We start from the raw sequence: 13077 nt of genomic DNA, 5'->3' as shown, positions 1-13077 counted from the left end.
AAAAAGGCACTAGTTTAGGAAGATGAGTGTCATCTCTTTTAATATGATACCAAATAAGAGAATTGAAAATATTATTCAACGAAAATATATCATCTAACATGGCATCAAAATCAGAATAGTAAACTGCACCTTTGGAGAGGCGATCAATTAGAACCTTGCAATTAGACTCTAGAATAGTGTTATCATATCTTTACCTCCTTGCTAGTCGTACTGCCATTACTAACGTTTTTCCTTCGAGAATTTCAGGCGGCCACCAAATTAATTCGTATGTAATCTATGTGTAGTAGTAAAGAGCATTCCTCCTTCATGATTGCGTGCTACTGTACCAAATCTCAATCCACCCTTCAATTTCTAGAGAAGCATCTACATTGAGCTTAATTACACCTATAGGAGGTGCAGTACATGTCTTGAGGTATTGAGTACGCTTAGACGACGCACCACCATAAATCCTCTTGTTGTGATCCCCATGCTCCTTGGTCAATCTGCCCACCCTTACCAACAGTACTGTGTTCGGCACCGGCCGATCTCCCCTCAAATACCTTGAGGTTGCATTTAGTCTAGACACACCACGCAAGGAAAGAACTAAGATGCTTCAGTTTAGCATTCTTGTCCTTTCAACTTGCTACCATTGTACACATACCCAATGACATAATTTTAACATTGTTGTGCAATAAATATCTTCCCACGACTCCTTGACACAAATTAATGCACTCAAAAATGGCATGAGAGCTCTACTCCTCTTCACTGCACCAAGAGCAACTTGCATCTTCCAGTAAGTGTCGCATTTTTAAGACGCTCCTAGATAGGTGGTAGCGTGTCTGTACAAAGTCGCCGCCAGAAAAAGTGCTTCACTTTTGGTGTTGCCTCCATACCCCAAACCTCTATCCAAGCAAGATGAAATCATCAAAATTGCATCACTTTCCAAGCATGTACGAGGTCTTCATTGAATACAAGTCGTCGTTCGAGTAGGCCCTTGTAAGAGCATCTCCAAGAGCTCTCTAACTCAAGGGTATATAGAGAATACACTCTTTATCTGTATCATTAAATACTCTAGAGATTAAATTAATGTCCCACACCATACTCTCAAAATCAATAAAATCGATGATTTTCTTAACTTCTGCTACCTCACTACTTCTGACAAAACGCCATTCTTCATCCATAAGCCAATGGTCTTTCCGAACATTCACACGCGGGCCATTCCAATGCGCCAAATTTCTCCTTTGTTGATCAAAGCCTTCACACTCTAAACAATCCTCCATGAGTAGCTCCCATCGTACCCCAAATAGGACTCACGTAACGAGCTCTTGCTGTTAGGTTATGATACATATAAACGAATATAAATCATGCGGAAAAACCATAAACGCCAGGATTCCAAATTTATTGCTACATAACAATTAGCATAATTTAGGATGCATACTCTTTGTAGCGTACCCTCCCTTGCTGCGCCCGAACTGAACAAGAACAAGTCTTTAGGACTCCAAGTGTCTTCCCTCTGTAGAAAGTCCAGAGCACGTCCGGATCCGATTGACCAACTAGAATCGCCCTTAAGGTACTAAAATATTCACCTACATGGGTAAGGTGTATGACTGAATTTTTGGCTCAAATTCTTACCTTGAATACTTCAAACTCGTCATAAATTATGAGCCTTGATCTCATATTTATAGGCTATGGAATAAGCAATCGAATCCTACTAGGATATGAATTAATTAAATTAAAACCCTAGCAGAACTCTTATTTAATTAATTTATCTTTTAGGATTAGGAATTTAATCATCAAACGAATCCTATAAGCTTTAGGTTTCGTATGTGAACACAAACACACACGCACGCACAACAGCCCACGAGGGGCGCCATGCGTGCGCGCGCGAAGCCCGAGCAGCGACGCAACCTTACTCGGCCACGAAGCCCACGAGGCTGCCTAACCCTTTGGCGCGCCCTGGGCCTGGCGCAGCCTTGGGCTGGGCGTGTGTGGCGCGCTATTGCCTTGCTGGACGCGGTCCTGGCTTCGTGTTGGGCCTTCATCTAGCAAGCTCGTCCGATGCTAATTCGTACGACGCGCTTCCGATTAATTTCCCAATTCCGGAATTCATTTCCGATACGAACAATATTTAACATTTCCGATTCCGGAATTAATTTCCCTCTCGAACAAATATTAAATATTTCCGTTTCCGGAATTATTTTCCGATTCCGATAATATTTCCGATTCTGACAATATTTCCGTTTCCGGCAATATTTCCGATTCCGGCAATATTTCCATTTCCGATAATATTTTCCGATACGTACCATGTCTCTGTTTCCGGCAACATCTACGACTTGGATAATATTTATATTTCCGATACGATCCATATTTCCGTTTCCGGCAATATTATCGTTTCCGGAGTATTCATTTAATTGCCTTTGACGATCTCAGCTCCCACTGAAACTAAGATCCGTCGATTCCAAATTTCCATTAGATAGAGTTTTAGTGCCATTAAATACTTGATCCGTTTACGTACTATTTGTGTGACCCTACGGGTTCAGTCAAGAGTAAGCTGTGGATTAATATCATTAATCCACTTGAACTGAAGCGGCCTCTAGCTAGGCATACAGTTCACTTGATCTCACTGAATTATTAACTTGTATAATTAATACTGAACCGATTTATTAGACTTACCATTAAATGCATACTTGGACCAAGGACATTATTTCCTTCAGTCTCCCACTTGTCCTTAGGGACAAGTGTGCATTTCCTAATTCCTTTGTCACTCGATGCTTGCTCTTGAACATAAGGTAAGAGTTGTCATCCTTATTATGTCCAGAGGTGTTTCTCGGTTTCAGAGTTCAACTGATCAAATAAATAGATAATCATAGCCTATGATTTATCTGAGCACGGCTATGAATTTACAGTTTCTAGCTCTCCGAGTGGCCTTGTACAACTTCCAGCATCTCATCCCGATTTATGGGAGGACAATCTCAATCTTGCGATCTTGAGATTAGACTTCGTTTGATAGGTGATTACCTGAGCATTGCCTTTATAGCCTCCTTTTACGGTGCGACGTTTGACAACGTCAAAGTAAGCAGTTCTCAAACAAGTAATCTCAAATCACTAAGGTATTGAGGATTAGTGTCTAATAATTTTAATGAAATTTACTTATGACATATTTTCATCTCTTACAGTAAAGTTTCATAGGTCTGTCCGATATTAGTCTTCCCAAAGTAAGTACTTATGCAATTGATTACGACATTGGCATGCCCACATAGTTCAAGAAACAGAACTACTAGTCATCTTGCATTCTAGTCGTCTAACGTTTTCTATGCGTCCATCTTTATAGAAAACTCCGACCAGGGACCATTTTCAACTTTTGACATTCAAGTTCACTTGATAGACATTTCTTAGTCACGGGACTGGTCCTGTAACACCCCGACCTCTAAATCACTTATTAAGGAATACTTAATAGCGGAATTAACCTAATTCGGTCGGGACATTACCTGCCGTAACTCCCTCTTGGAAATTACAAGGCAACCATCAATCAAAAGCTATTAAACTCCAAAATTAACATAATAATCCTTTATAATTCCTTTAAGAAAAGTGCGTAACTTAATCAAGAATCTTTACTTAAACTTGTTACAACTTAACATTAACTCAGGTGAACGTTGTAATAGTGAAATCCTCGCCACTACTCGTTTCCGTGGTCCCCAGCAGTACTTAAAAAGGAAAACAAAACGGTGAGACGAAGACTCAGTAACGAGTTACCCTAGCATCGTAACATCATTTCAATTCATTTTATTTAATAACACAGGGAGAATAGAATATAGTAAAACATTTAATAAATCATCATTTCAAAAGCATCATTTCGAAACATCATTTCGATAATATCATTTCAGGAACATCATTTTAAGAATATCATTTCAGGAACATCAGGAACATCATTTCAGGAATATCATTTCAGGAACATCATTCTTTAACCTTTTTCCTTTTTAATAGTATTATTCTGGTCGTCAAGACTTTACAGGAAAACATGGTAGGACGTCTCCTACGAACAGGGGAAGCCAGTGCTTCATAACAGGGGAAGCCAATGCTTCTTATCAGGGGGAACCTTGGTTCAATATCAGGGGAAGCCAGTGCTTCTTATCAGGGGGAACCTGGGCTCCATATCAGGGGAAGCCAGTGCTTCTTATCAGGGGGAACCTTGGTTCCATATCAGGGGAAGCCAGTGCTTCTTATCAGGGGGAGCTTGGGCTCCATATCAGGGGAACTTGACCAGCTCTTACACTTTCATTTATCGTGTTTACATTTCTTTTAATAGAACATTAATCAGGAAAAATATCATTATTTCATAGTGGTTCAATAAAACCATTAAATCTCGTTTATTTCATAAAATCATTCTTTCAGGAATAATAATTCATTAAATCAATACTTTGCATAAAGCTGCATTATCATAAAATAATTCATTCAAATCATACTTGCAATCCCGCAAATCATAAAACATCATTATAAAACATCTGCAATTCATGACATCATTCATAAATACATTTCGAAGGGATTGCGGGTAATAGCAATAACCGTTACCTCAACCGTAGTTTAATACTTACTTTTTGATGGATCGTCCTTCCTGAGCCCCGAGTCCAATTTCTTTCAAAATATAGAATTATTGAATTAGTATTAAATCGACAAATAATCTAAAATCGATATCTTATAAATATTAAGTTTATAAATAATGAATTTATAAATAACGTATTTTAATAAAAATTTAATTTCATAATTTAATGAAAAAGAAATTTTAATCGAAATATATTTATACATTTTCATAAATCGATTTTCATGAAAATATTATTTAAATTTCATATTCGATTAATAAAGCTAGTAACTTATTTCTAGTAAAATCGATAATTAAACCTGAAAAATAATAAACAATTTATTAGTAAATAATTATATTATAAAAATTTATTAAAACATGAAAAATAATAATTAGGAAATCTGAAAACAACACTCGGTTTTTAACTCACCCCAATAGCCCAATTTGAAAAACGGCCCAACTTGCTATAGGTTTGAGTAGGATAAATTAAACGGTTTTTCTTTGGTTTTCTGGGAAAAGAGGAAACACGAGCAGAGGAATGCTCGAAGAGGAGGAGAAGAGAGGAAGGAGGAAGAAGGGAAGGTGGTGGTTGGGCTCGGTGTCTCAGCGCAGCGTCGGAGATGCGACGTTGATGGTGGCGGTTGTGCGGCGGTGGTACGACGAGGGAAGGGAAAAGGGGTGCGAACAGGGGAAACCAGGGGAGGGGTGGTGCTTCTCGATTGGTTCTGGGCGGAGGGAGGAGAGATTCAACGGTGAGGGTGGAGGAGAGGGAGTCGAGAAGACGGGGAGTGGCTTGGTGTGGTGGCTGTGTGGCTGGGTGGTGCGGCGGAGACAAGAAAGATGGGGGCAGGGGATGTGCGGCACTGCGGGCCGGTTTTGGGTCGAAGGAAAAGGGGCGAATTTGTGGTGGTGGAAGGTGGTCGACTGAAACAGAAGGAGGTGAGGAGAGGTGGTGGAAGTGGTGGTTGACGGTGGTGGTCAAGGTGGTCACAGTGGTAGTTGATGGTGGTGGGAGATGGTTCGAATCGAAGAAACAGAGAGAAATGAAATTGAATCTTTTTTTTTGATTTTGTTTTTGTTTGGAATTTAGTTGAAATTGTGTCTGATTTGTAGAGTCAAGTAGAGTGAATGAGAAGGAAAATTTGCTTGGGGCTCAAGGTTGAATGTAGACTGAATTGAGGGAAAGAGAGGAAGGAAGGAATTGCTTCCTTCTTCCCAGTACACGTGAAGAGCAAAGAAAGAAAACAAACAAATGAAGTTTTTATTCTTTTAAGGCATTTTGTTGTTTTGTCATTTCACTTTAGTTAGGCAAAAATTCAGAAAATTGATTTCTATTTTTAGGAAATTAATTTGAATAGAAATGTTTAATTAAAATTAAGTTTTAAAATAATCCTTTATATAAATATCGTTTAACGAAAAATGAATTTAGTTTTCGAATAAATAAGAACGTTTTGAAATTATTAAAAATCCGAAATCAATTACGAAATAACTAATATTTAAAAAGTAGCTTAAGCTCGTAAATTTGAAATTCAATCATAGAACTTGAAAATTAATAAATAGTGTAACAATATTTAAAAATTCAAGAGAAATAAAACTTCGTTAATTAAAAATAAAGTTCGAATTTTAGGATTTAAAACGATTTTAAGCTAAATAAAAATAATTAAGCATAATTAATCGAGTTTTTTTTAAAAATTCGGGGTATTACAGGTCCTGACAGTCTATCTTGAATATATCGTCAAATTGAAGGGACTCATCATTTAATAAACCACAAATTAAATGGAAAAATGAATTCTATTCATTAATGTGAATGATTAAACAACAATGTTTTACAAAGAATTAAACTCTAAAACTTTAAAACATTAAATAAGGACATCAAAGCCATTCTCCAATATGCTTGATTCCCATAGCTGCAGTGTACGAGTTATGCTTCGCCTGCGGCAGAGGTTTAGTCAATGGATCTGAGATGTTGTCATCAGTTCCAATCTTGCTTATCTCGACTTCTTTTTTTTCAACGAACTCTCGTAGAAGGTGAAATCTACGAAGTACATGCTTGACTCTCTGGTGGTGTCTAGGCTCCTTTTCCTGTGCAATAGCTCCATTATTATCACAATATGGAGCTATTGGTCCTTTAATGGAGGGGACTACACCAAGTTCACCTATGAACTTCCTTAGCCATATAGCTTCCTTTGCTGCTTCATGTGCAGCAATGTACTCGGCTTCAGTTGTAGAATCCGCAATGGTGCTTTGCTTAGCACTTTTCCAGCTTACTGCACCTCCGTTGAGGCAGAAGACAAACCCAAACTGTGATCTGAAATCATTTTTGTCGGTTTGGAAACTTGCGTCTGTATAGCCTTTAACAATTAATTCATCATCTCCACCATAGACCAGGAAATCATCTTTGTGCCTTTTCAGGTACTTTAGAATGTTCTTGGCAGCAGTCCAATGTGCCTCTCCTGGGTCTGATTGGTATATGCTCGTAGCACTGAGTGCATACGCAACATCCGGGCGTGTACATATCATAGCATACATTATTGAACCAATCACTGATGCATATGGAATCCCATTCATTCGTCTACGCTCATCTAGTGTTTTTGGGCACTGAGTCTTGCTTAGAGTCATTCCATGAGACATGGGTAGGTAGCCTCGCTTGGAGTCTGCCATTTTTAACCTTTCAAGCACCTTATTGATATAAGTGCTTTGACTAAGTCCAATCATCTTCTTAGATCTATCTCTGTAAATCTTGATGCCCAGTATGTACTGTGCTTCTCCTAGATCCTTCATCGAAAAATATTTCCCAAGCCAAATCTTGACAGAGTTCAACATAGGAATGTCGTTTCCGGTAAGTAATATGTCGTCGACATATAATACTAGAAAAGCAATTTTGCTCCCACTGACGTTCTTATATACACAAGATTCGTCTGCGTTCTTGATGAAACCAAAGTCACTGCCTGCTTCATCAAAACGTATATACCAGCTCCTTGATGCTTGCTTCAACCCGTAGATTGATTTCTTAAGCTTGCATACCTTTTTAGCATTCTTTGGATCCTCAAAACCCTCAGGTTGTGTCATAAACACAGTTTCTGTTAAAACGCCATTTAAGAAAGCGGTTTTGACATCCATCTGCCATATTTCGTAATCGTAATATGCAGCGATTGCTAACATTATCCGAATAGACTTTAGCATTGCAACTGGTGAAAAGGTTTCATCGTAATCCACACCGTGGACTTGCCTGTAACCTTTTGCAACCAATCTAGCTTTGAAAACTTCAAGTTTCCCATCCTTGTCCTTTTTCAGTTTGAAAACCCATTTGCTTCCTATGGCTTGGTAGCCATCTGGCAAATCGACCAAATCCCAAACTTGGTTTTCAGACATGGAGTCTAATTCAGATTGCATGGCTTCTTGCCATTTTTGGAGCTAGGGCTCGTCATAGCTTGTTTGTAAGTCGCAGGTTCATCACTTTCAAGTAATAGAACTTCATAGCTCTCGTTCGTCAAAATACCTAAGTACCTTTTCGGTTGAGATCTATATCTCTGCGATCTACGCGGGGTTACATTTCTAAACGGTCCTTGATTCTCACCAGATACTTCTAAAGATCTCTGAGTTTCATCCCGAATGTCATCTTGAGCATTCTCTAGAGTTTGTTGTTCGACTCGTTCGAGGTCTACTTTTCTCCCACTTGTCATTTTGGAAATGTGATCTCTTTCCAAAAAGATACCATCTCGAGCAACAAACACCTTGTTCTCAAATGTATTGTAGAAATAATACCCCTTTGTTTCCTTTGGATAACCCACAAGGATACATTTGTCAGATTTTGGATGAAGTTTGTCTGAAATTAATCGTTTGACGTATACTTCACATCCCCAAATCTTAAGAAAAGACACTTTTGGAGGCTTTCCAAACCATAACTCATATGGAGTCTTTTCAACAGCTTTAGACGGAGCTCTATTTATAGTGAGTGCAACTGTATTTAGTGCATGTCCCCAAAATTCTATTGGAAGTTCGGCCTGACCCATCATTGATCTAACCATGTCTAGCAAGGTTCTATTCCTCCGTTCCGACACACCGTTCCATTGTGGTGTTCCAGGAGGAGTCAATTCTGATAGAATTCCACATTCTTTCAGATGGTCATCAAATTCATAGCTCAGATATTCACCGCCTCTGTCAGACCGCAGTGCCTTAATCTTCTTGCCTAATTGATTCTCTACTTCACTCTGAAATTCCTTGAATTTGTCAAAGGATTCAGACTTATGCTTCATTAGGTAGACATAACCATATCTACTGAAGTCATCAGTGAAAGTGATAAAGTAGCTGAAACCAACTCTAGCATTTGTACTCATTGGTCCACATACATCTGTATGGATTAAACCCAATAGTTCAGTTGCTCTTTCTCCAACTTTAGAGAAAGGTTGCTTTGTCATTTTGCCAAGTAAACATGATTGGCACTTACCATAACCCTCTAAGTCAAATGGTTCTAGAATTCCTTCCTTTAGAAGTCTTTCTATGCGTTTCAAGTTAATATGGCCTAATCGACAATGCCATAGATAGGTGAGATCTGAATCATCCTTTTTGGCCTTTTTGGTATTTATGTTATAAACTTGTTTGTCGTGATCTAATAAATAAAGCCCATTGACTAATCTAGCAGATCCATTAAACATCTCTTTAAAATAAAACGAACAACTATTGCATTTTATTAAAAAGGAAAATCCCTTAGCATCTAAGCAAGAAACAGAAATGATGTTTTTAGTAAGACTTGTAACATGGAAACAGTCTTCCCGTTCCAAAACTAGTCCAGAGGGCAACGACAAATAATAAGTTCCTACAGCTAATGCAGCAATCCGTGCTCCATTTCCCACTCGTAGGTCGACTTCACCCTTGCTTAACCTTCTACTTCTTCTTAGTCCCTGTGAATTGGAACATAAGTGTGAGCCACAACCTGTATCTAATACCCAAGAAGTTGAATTAGCAAGTATACAGTCTATAACGAAAATACCTGAAGATGGAACGACTGTTCCGTTCTTCTGATCTTCCTTAAGCTTTGGACATTCTCTCTTGTAATGGCCTATTCCACCACAATAAAGACAGCTTGATGTGGACTTGTCCTGCTTTATCTTAGCATTGCCCTTGGACTTTCCACCTTTCTTGAAGCGTCTCCCTTTAGCCTTGAGTAAATCTTTGGCTTCACAGTCGAGTACTATCTCAGCCTTTCTGACAAGGTGAACAAACTCTGCAACTGTTTCTTCTCTTGGTTCACTTAGGTATAGTTGCTTAAAGCGACCAAACCCACTGTGCAGTGAATTGAGTAAGATAGAGACTGCCATCCTTTCGCTTATTGGTGTTCCTAGCAGACTTAGGCGATCAAAATATGAAAGCATAAGCTCTACATGGAACCTTAGTGGGACGCCTACCCTCTGTTTAGTGCGAAGGAGCTGAACATGTGTTTCTTGGACCTCCATCCTATAACACCTGTTAGGAGAACCAACCTTTAGACCATACATTGATTCAATCAACTCATGGACATTTAGGTCCCTGTCCTCTGTGTTTCCACGACAGATATCCCTCAGATTCTTGATGAGCGTAAAAGGTTCGTAAGCCACAAATCTTCTAGCCCATTCATCAGGGATATTGTTCAGCATGAGACTCATAACCTTTTTGAGATCCGCATCCCAGGCGGCAAATCTTTCAGGGGTCATGTCTCTGGCATAGTAGCTTGGCATGGGATGTAACAGTACATACTCAAGTCCATTGAGTCTGACTACTTCAACAAGCTTAGCTTCCCATTCAAGAAAATTTGTTAGGTTCAGCTTGACCATAAGCTCAGAACCCATGATGATGTTTTGATTGTTGTTTGCCATAGTAAAACTACAATTGAAAAAGAATAAACAAATAAATAACCATTCACAGTTTCTCTTAATAAATTTAAATTCTAGCAAACATGCATAATTTATCATTTATTAAGCATTTTATTCAAGTTATGTGTTCCGGCAGGTGTGAATAAAATGATTCCAAGATCCTTAAATCATTGAAGAATTAAGCACATTATGTATTTAGACTCAATTATAAAATATTTTAGGTAAGAAAAGCTTTTGCTAATAGTCTAGAAACTACTCTTGGTTGATAGGTACGTCTAAGAACTTATTAGGAAAACCCATCGTATTTGCCACGACATAAAATGACTCCTTACTTAATTATATCGTTGAGTTTCACCAAAACTAACATGTATATTATTTGTGTACCTTACCCCTTTAGAATCAATAAGTAACACCTCGCTATGGCGGAAAACTATTACTAAGATTGATGTAAAGGTTATCCAAGTAAGTGTTATTTTGGCATGACACCTTTTAACTCAATTTTAAAGTTTGGAACTTAAGGCTCTTACTATGTTGGTTAGATTTTAAGTGAACTAAAATCCTTAATCATGCAACATAATCAAGCCATAATCTCATACATAATTAAGACATATTTAAAGCAATAAATAACTTAAAACATGCATAAGATATAAAAGTGATCTAGTATGGCCCGACTTCATCTTGAAGCTTCAACTTCAAAGTCCGTCTTGAAAATGGATTGGAAACTCCGTCTTGAATTTCACCATGGGAGGCGCCATTTTCTTCAAATAGGATAAGCTATAATTAAACTAATTACAACTATTTGATGGTACGCAGACCATATTTAAATTGAAAACAAAACTTTGGTGCATTTGACAAATTTTACATTCAAATTAATGGTACGCAGACCATATTTGCTATCCTATTTGGGCCATACTAGTCACTTTCAATAACCTGCAAAACAGTACATATACAATATATACCATTCACCCATTCATTATCATAAATGGCCCACATAGCTGGTTAGTAGAACATATTATGCATCACATAAATATTTGCAGCAATTAATCAAGGGCACCAATAATCTACCAATTATTCAGTCCTTATTAATTCTAATCAAGTTGTTTTAACCTTAAAGGAATGTAGACCTAATCAAGAGTTTATGACTAAAATGCTCCCACTTAAACCAATAAGTTCATATGCTTTACTAATTTTAAACATAAAAATGTATTTCCTAGTCTAACCGGAAACATACAAATTTAATTAAAATTTAAAGCCTCATATAAATTTATAATTGAATCCATTTAGTTTATTTTCAGTTGAATTAAATGAATTTAAATTAATTCAAGGTTTTAATTTTAGTAAAATAATTATTATAAATTAAAATTTATAATAATTAGATTATTCAAAATTAAATTCCGAGAAAACAATTTAAATTACGAATTTTTAAAATTAATTAAAATTATTTCCGAACTGAAAATTTAAAATTAAAATTAAAACGAACTAGTCGGGTCAAAACAAGGCCGTGGGCTTGCGCCCATGCCTCGTCAAGTCCAACAAGCAACAAACCCCTTGTCACTCGATTGATCGTATCGCAAAATCCAAGCAACAACGCACCAATGCAGCAGGCCCAGCGAGCCACGCTTGCGCGCAACCCACTCGCCCACCGCATTGGCACGCTGCTGGGCAACACTGCTGGACAGGCCAGCCAACGCTGCCCGCGTGCACGTTGTGCTGCGCTTGTCGCTGCCTTGGCGTGCTGCCTTGGCATGCTTGCTGGGCGAGGCAACGCACGTTGTGGCGTAGCATCCATCGCTGCCCACGCGTGCTTGCCTTGCTCGCTGCACCGCTCGCCCATCGCCCATCGCCCAATACGCGTAGCACACAACTCCTAGGCAACCATTGCCTTGTGCATGCCACGCTCGTGGCTCACTGCATTCATACCGCATGGGCGACGAGCTCCCTTGCTCGTTGTCGCATGCCCGCATTATACAACACCCCTTAAGGGTAACACGTAGCGTCCATTGCTTTGTGCGTGCAAATTTTATGAGCGAATTTCATAAAAATTAAATCTTTTTAATTCAAAATTAATGACAAATTAATAAAACATATTAATTTCATAATTTTAGGGTGAAAAATCGAAAATTTATTAATCGATTAATTTCCGATTATCATGGATTCAAATCTAGGTCATAAAAATTTAAAATTTATCATAAATTAACAATTTTATGGGGGTTTTTAATCATGGATACCTAATTAAATCGTTAATTAATTATGAAAATCAAATCAATTCTAAATTATTAGAATTTCAATAAATTAATTACAATTACAAATTAGGTTGTATAATTAACAAGCTTAGGCATTCAAATTTGTTAAACATATACAGTAGGTCAATAAAAAATTCAAGATTTAACAACAAGAATCGCAAATATTCAATTTAACATCTTAAAATTACAAACTTTTGCGTTCGAAAAACTAAAACCTCTGAAAAGTCATAGTTAGGCTTCGAATTTGGGAATTCTGGGTTCGGCCGAAAAATAGTGTTTTTGTCAAAATTTTAGAATGCCTTTTACATGCAGAATTGACACAAACATCACTCGATTTTGTTGAGTAACGAAGAAACTGCCGAAAAACTGCATACATATATTTAAATAAACGCAATTTGCAATTAATTAACAATTACGAAAATTAATCACC

Source organism: Spinacia oleracea, chromosome 1 (assembly GCF_020520425.1).
Source record: "Spinacia oleracea cultivar Varoflay chromosome 1, BTI_SOV_V1, whole genome shotgun sequence".
Lineage (NCBI taxonomy): Eukaryota > Viridiplantae > Streptophyta > Magnoliopsida > Caryophyllales > Amaranthaceae > Spinacia > Spinacia oleracea.
This window is presented reverse-complemented; position numbering follows the sequence as displayed.